At 44.5% G+C, this 6993-nt stretch overlaps 1 pseudogene across 1 annotated transcript; it reads left to right on the plus strand.

Moving 5' to 3' along the window:
• Positions 1 to 925: 925 nt before the first annotated feature.
• LOC705969 (SURP and G-patch domain-containing protein 1 pseudogene) lies at positions 926 to 2926 on the plus strand (annotated as a pseudogene). The gene has a single exon (XR_013418128.1). The product of XR_013418128.1 is annotated as an SURP and G-patch domain-containing protein 1 pseudogene (transcript).
• Positions 2927 to 6993: the final 4067 nt, after the last annotated feature.

The following is a 6993-nucleotide window of genomic DNA, read 5'->3' on the forward strand; positions in this document are numbered from 1 at the left end:
GTCCAGTCAAGGACATAAAAGAGATTGGAGATGCTGGTAGGTTGAGGATACGGTAATAAGATCTCTTCAGAGAGGGCTCTTCTCTCCTCATCTCTAATACTTTAGAGGATGGGTTGAAGTATACTGCCTTCTGTTCCCAGACCTAGTTGGGAAGTCTCTGGGAACCCCTGCAACAGCTTAGAAATGTGCTCCCTGCTATTGGAGACATGGAAGACTGGTGCCTGACTTGGCCTGATGAAGCTCAAGTGGGTTGGGGACTAAGAAGTCTGGAAGTTCATTAACTGCTTGGATGGAGAAGCCAAGAGACCACTACTGCATCGGGCCTGAGCCAAACAATGCTTTGCGTTTCACATCTGGTGTGTGTCAGGAGGGAGAGAGTGTCGGGGAGAGGTTTTCCTCCTTCTTAGTCAACAGGACTATTTGCAAGAAGGAAGAGCAGAAAGAGGCTGAGGTGTGTGGTGGATGCCCAGGAAGCAATCCATCTGAGTCCAGGGAACTGCGTAAGAAAGGGCCCAGTAAGAAACCTCTGAAGAGCTCAAGAAGAACCCAGGAGAGAAGCATCAGCTTCATCATCTCCAGGCCCACCCTGGAGCATCAGCTTTAACTAACATCCATATGTCCAGAGAAGTTGAAGCTTCCTAGCCAAGCAGTGCCCTCCCCTACACCTCTGCTCTCTCCTACCCTTAACACTGGCAGTTCCAAGACAGCAGTTTGTGAGATAGGAAGATGAGATGAAGGACAGCCAGGAACTCACCCTGTCCCTACAGCAGGCAGCAGCCTGGAGCAGGGTACAACCTGGGATACAGGAGAAGAGGCGACCAAGGTCAGATGTTATCCCATGGTCAGGACATTCTAATTACTGAATTGTGAGTGTGTTCATGTCTTAAAGTGACTGTAGGATTGTCACATAAGACTGAGTAGAGAGATTGTGGGATTGGATGAGTCTCAAGATGGACAACCGGGATGTTGCAGGAAAGGCTAACCGGTGGTTTGGGGTTTCTCCCCCTAAATCTGAAAAAATGAACATGAACATCCTTCACCAGGAAGAGCTCATCGCTCAGAAGAAAGGGGAAATTGAAGCCAAAATGGAACAGAAAGTCAAGCAGAATCAGGTGGTCAGCCCACAGCCCCCATATCCTGGTGAAATCACAAATGCACACAACTCTTCCTGCGTTTCAAACAAGTTGGCCAACGACGGTAGCTTCCTGCAGCAATTTCTGAAGTTGCAGAAGGCACAGACCAGCACAAATGCCCCCCACCCCCAATGCCAGTGCACCCAGTGCCCCTCCCAGCATGCCTACCTCCCGCGCCGGGAAGAGGTCCCTCCTCATCAGCAGGTGGACAGGCCTAGGGCTGGCCAACCCGCCAGGCCAGTGAAGAGCTACTCGCACGCCAAGCAACTGCCCGTGGCTCACCGCCCGAGTGTCTTCCAGTCCCACGGCGAGGATGAGGAAGAGGACTAGGAGCAGTGGCTGGAGATCAAAGTTTCACCCCCAGAGGGAGTTGAGACTCAGAAAGTGATAGAGAAACTGGCCGATTTGTGGCAGAAGCAGGCCCCGAGTTAGAAAAAGCGACTATGGAGGACTACAGGGATAACCCGGCGTTTCCATTTTTGCACGGTAAGAATAGCAGGCAATTCCTCTACTACAGAAAGGAGGTGGCTGAGATAAGAAAGGAAGCGCGGAAGTTGCAGGCAGCCTCTCAGAAAGTTTCACCCCCAGAGGACGAAGAGGTCAAGAACCTTGCAGAAAAGTTGGCCAGGTTCATAACGGGCGGGGATCCCGAGGTGGAAACCATCGCCCTCCAGAACAACCGCGAAAACCCAGGCGTTCAGCTTTCTGTACGAGCCCAACAGCCAAGGGTCCAACTGCTACTAACAGAAGCTGGAGGAGTTCCGGAAAGCCAAGGCCGGCTCCACAGGCACCCTCACGGCACCCGACCCCGGCCTGAAGCGCAGGTCCCCTCCTGAGGCCCTGTCAGGGCCTTCGCCCCCGACAATCACCTGCCCCGCCTCGTCCTCGCCTGTGCCCCCCATCATCCCTGCTCCAGGCGCCCCCGGGAAGCCAGCCTCCGCAGCCACCGTCAAAAGGAAGCCGAAGAGCCGAAGAGCCGGCGGAGGCCTGAAGAGAACAAAGTAGAGCTCTCACCTGCTGAGCTGGTGCAGAGGGACGTGGCTGACTCTCCCTCACCTCTGTCAGTTCAGGACCTCAAGGGGCTCAGCTATGAGAACTGGAAGTCCGTGGGTCTAGTGGGTCTCACGGAGCTATCGGGCTCCCAGAAGCAGCAGCTGAAGGACCAGCAGGAGATGCATCAGATGTACGACATGATCCTGCAGCAAAAGCGGGCCTTGCAGGACATGCAGCTGCTGTGGGAGAAGGCGGTGCAGCAGCACCAGCACGGCTACCACAGCGACGAAGAGGTGAACAGCGAGTTGGTCACCTGGGAGCACCAGCTGCAGCGCATGGAGATGAACAACATGAGGTAATGGGCCGACCAGCTGACGAAGATGGGCCTGGGCAAGCACTTCATCCCAGACTTCCTGCCTCCAGACAAGCTGGAGAAGTTTAGGGAGACCTTCAAGGAGGGCCGCGAGCCTGACTACTCGGAGTACGAGGAGTTCAAACTGACGGAGGAGAATATCGGCTACCAGATGCTGATGAAGATGGGCTGGAAGGAGGGCGAGGGGCTGGGCTCGGAGAGCCAGGGCATCAAGAATCCGGTCAACAAGGGCACCACCGCAGTGGCTGGCGCCGGCTTCCGCATTGACCAGCCGGCCGCTCTCTCCAAGGAGTACAACGAGTACTAGGCCTTCCGCAAGAGGATGATGCCCGCCTACCGCTTCCGGCCCAACCCCCCGGAACAACCTCAGAGGGTCTTACTACTGAGTGTTCTGGAAACACACACTTTCTGAATGACCAGCCGTCCCTGGACCGTGGAATGTTTCGGCCTGTATTTCTGCCCACCCCTCCCGTAGTCACAAGTGCCGTGCTGTGTAATAAAGTCCCAGTGCTCATCCAAAAAAAAAAAAAAAGAATGAGTAATCACGGGACTTCTAGAGTTTTCCTCCACGGAGAGAAAATTATCATCACCAAATGAAGTTTAAACACATAGTGGTAAGATTATTTTTATTTAGGCTGTGTTTTTGTCACAATCCAAGCACCACACTTGTTCAGCATACCAGTTGTACAGCTATTGTAAGAATGATTACATGCTTTCAGTCTTCTTAATGATAAATATCACTGTGTTGGACATTTATTTTGTGCAAGGCAGTATGGTAAACACATATTGTACCAATCAACATCCCAGAAAAACAAAAACAAGGAGACATGGTTAAATTGGGATCTTCTTAGGAAAGTTTAATAAAGGGATTATTTGCAAAGATGTGGCAGGTTGTAGAGATGATGTTGTGCCCTGGAGCTAGTAATAGCAGGCAATACCTGTCCTTAAGCCTGAAGGGAAGAGGGTAGGGAGTAGTTTTCCAGAACACAGAAGGAGAGAGTCACCTAGAAAGCTTCTGGGGAGGAATAGTGACAGCCTAAGGCAATGCTGCAGGGCAAGCATTCAGAATAAATCCCCAACTTCACTCTCAGCCCTCCCTCTCATCTTCTCTCTGGGCACCCTATTGGCTAAACCAAAAAAAAAGCAAAGGACAAGGGAGCCTCTAGTGGTCCATGCAGGTCAGCCTCCTTGGGAGGGGGACTAAGGAGTAGCAGGTGGACAGTGGATCTGAAGGAACAAATGACAATATCTACTGTATACAGATTTAATTTGCACAAGAACATTCATTATTCACATTCTGCAGATGAGGAAATTGAGGTCTAGAGACTAAGTAACTAGTTCAAGGTCAGATGGTTAAGTTAAGGAGTCAAAATTAGCATCTAGCTCTCTCCAGAGTCTATGTTCAAAATCATTGGTGTACTATCAATGTCTTCTCCTCTACACATAGAGTCTTTATAAATATTACTATTTTACCTGTCAGTTAAATCATGCTTGCACTGATGTGGTGACCAAGGAAATATTGGCCACAGAAAAGAATAGCTAGCAAGTCTTTAGAACAACATAGTTGTTTAGTTGGGCTTTTTTTTTTTTTTTTTTTTTAACCAAAGTGCTCAAGTCTGGGAAAAATCTCATAGATGAATGGGAAAAGGAGAGTGATCATTAGAACCTAATTTAGGAATAAGTCCTTGGAATTTTTCAATCTTTCTTTGGGAAATGTTTCTTGTCACATGTGCTCCCCCATCTCACAAACCTATAGATGTAGATGGAGCATTATTTTTCTTTAGAAAGAAAGCACTTTAAACTTCCAGGTGCTGGAATTAGATATGCTGGATATCACATCAAGCCAGATGGCAGCAAAGGTGGCATGATCAGCCTAAATGTAAAACGTGCAGCCTAATTCTTACAAAAAAATCCTTCCTGCCAGGTGATTCAAAACCAGCCATGACACGAAACTTTTTTTTTTCTTTGAGAAGACAGAGTTCCTTTAATCAGAGAATCAATATCCATAATTTTCATTCAAAATGGTATTATGTAAAGCAGGTTTTAATTCAAAAACTCTCCTGCACACTTATATATGCATGTTTTTATACTAAGTAAAATTTTTCCTCATATTTTTACAATGCTACACACACACACAACTACATGTGCTGTACATTTAAATTTTTATATACGTAAGTTTATTATAACATAAAAAGTAAAAGTGATGAATACTGTTTAAAGCAACTAATATACTATTTTTATTTGGGGGGTTACATAGAGTCTCAAATATTTAATTGTGATTTTAAGATCTAGTAAAGACTTCTAAAGTTAAAACACAGTTTGAATTTTAAAAAGAATGATTCTTCTTACACAATTATAAATATTTGCAGTAAATATTTTCCTCAGAATGCTGTTTTGACCCCATTTTTCAAGTATTAGATTATATTCCTTTGATCAAGTGAAGAAAACTGGATCATTATAAATGGCTAGCTGAAAGTAAATCATGTTCTTGTGTTTCTTTAGCAGATTAAAGATTTGTCCTAGGGAAGATGGCTGGCTTCAGTTCCAAACATAAAAGTCAGATGTGTGCATACCAACACATATGTACTTATACTGTAGCTCCACAGCCCTGAAATGTTATTGCCAGATGTTTCTCTATGCATTTTTAGTGATATATTGATTTCCTTAAAAGAATAATTTGGTATCATCCAGGTGTGCCAATAAGATTAAGACACTGCTGTTCTAGAAGGAGGCCAGGAGTATTTTTTTAATGTAGCTCTTACATGGAAGCAAACACTAGGCATGCAAAAAAGCAATCTCTACCTCTTCCCCACCTTATCACACCTAGGTGTCCTAGTTCTGGAAGTCAGAAGTCTGAAATGGATCTATAAGGCTAAACCCCAAATGTCAGCAGAGCTGTGTTTATTCTTGTTACTTTAGGGGAGTAAATCTATTTCAATGTTTTTTCCAGTTTTCCTGCATTCCTTGGCTCAAGTCCTCTTCCTTGAGTCCCTCTGCCTTCTCTCTCTGTTGTCACATCACCTTCTCTGTCTGTGATACTTCCACTTCCCTCTTACAAAGACCCTGTGATTACATTGGGTTCGGCTCATCCAGATAATCCAGAATAACCTCCTTATCTCGAGAGTTTCAACGTAATCACACCTACAAAGTCTTTTCTTGCCATCTAAGGAAATATATTCACAGGCTTCAGGGATTAAGATGTGGACATCTTTGGTGGGCCATTATTGTGTCTACCACAGGGGGTAAATTTAAAAAGTATTTGGGAGGATTCGTTAATTTATGAAGATGGTGTGGGATGAGTGAAGGAGACAGTAAATTCTCCCAGGTATATAATTTACTTAATTTTAAGAATAGTGGTGGTCATCCACTAAGGTGAAGCATATTAGAAAAAAAATCATTCAAGTGTGAAGATTGTAATGTTGGGGCATGTAAACTATATGTGACAACTATAACATTTAAAATTACATATGTGGCTTGTGTTTTGTGGCTCATATTAGATTTCTACTGGTCAGAGCTACTATAAAAAGTCCTATTTCAAATACATTGGCCTGTGAAAATTCAAAACCTCTTCATGATCTCTTAGAATTCCCAAATATTACATAATCATGGGACTTTCTCCAAATATCTGCTCTGTATACTACATAAAATTTGTGCTCTATATTAGCACAAATCTCTATTTTGCTCTATGTTAGCACAACATAAAATTCAGAACCTTCATCAGTTATTTATTTAAAGAAAAAGATTTGTATGTGTAGAAACATTATTGACTATATCTGAATCATAGAATCACATCATAAGATCTGCCTTTTCTTTTGCTACCCATTTTTCTCCCTTTATTCTTTGTTCATTCTTTCTTTTCTTCTTTCTTTTCAGAAACAAAACAATTTATCTCTTCTTCTCCTGCTTAGTAGTTCACTAAGCATCTTATTTTGTTGGAGCATGATTTTGAGATTTGTCTCTCTTCCCGAAATCAGGCAGTTTTCTCCTAAGATAAGGTCTAGTGAATAAAATTTTCTTCATCTTTTATACTTGCAATCAAAGATGAAAGTCACTGGAGTGATTTTTTAGTGTATTCAGAGCTCTGATTTTAGTGAGAGGTGTAGACTCACATCTATTTACTCCTCTCTGCTATTACAAAATGTGGTAACCCCTAGTGGGACTTTGGGGAGCACAGTGTAAAAACCATCGTTCTGTTCTCCTGGCTCCAGAGACACCCTACTCTCCCAATTTTTTCATTTCTGACAAGTCCTCCTCGGTGAACGTTGAAGGCTTCTCAACTTCCAAATATCTCTAAAATGCTGACTTCCTGTTGCTCTCCTCAATCTTCCCTGTGTGTTTTCATCCAACAGTGTTTCAGCTCTGCTCCCTAACAGCTACATTCATTCAAATGTAAACCTCCAACACAATTCCCATAAAGGCTTAAGGTTCAAATAGCAGCACACTTGCTAGATATCTCCTGTTGGCTTGAGCTTCCACAGGCACCTCAACTTCTTA

This window comes from Macaca mulatta, chromosome 6 (assembly GCF_049350105.2).
Source record: "Macaca mulatta isolate MMU2019108-1 chromosome 6, T2T-MMU8v2.0, whole genome shotgun sequence".
NCBI lineage: Eukaryota > Metazoa > Chordata > Mammalia > Primates > Cercopithecidae > Macaca > Macaca mulatta.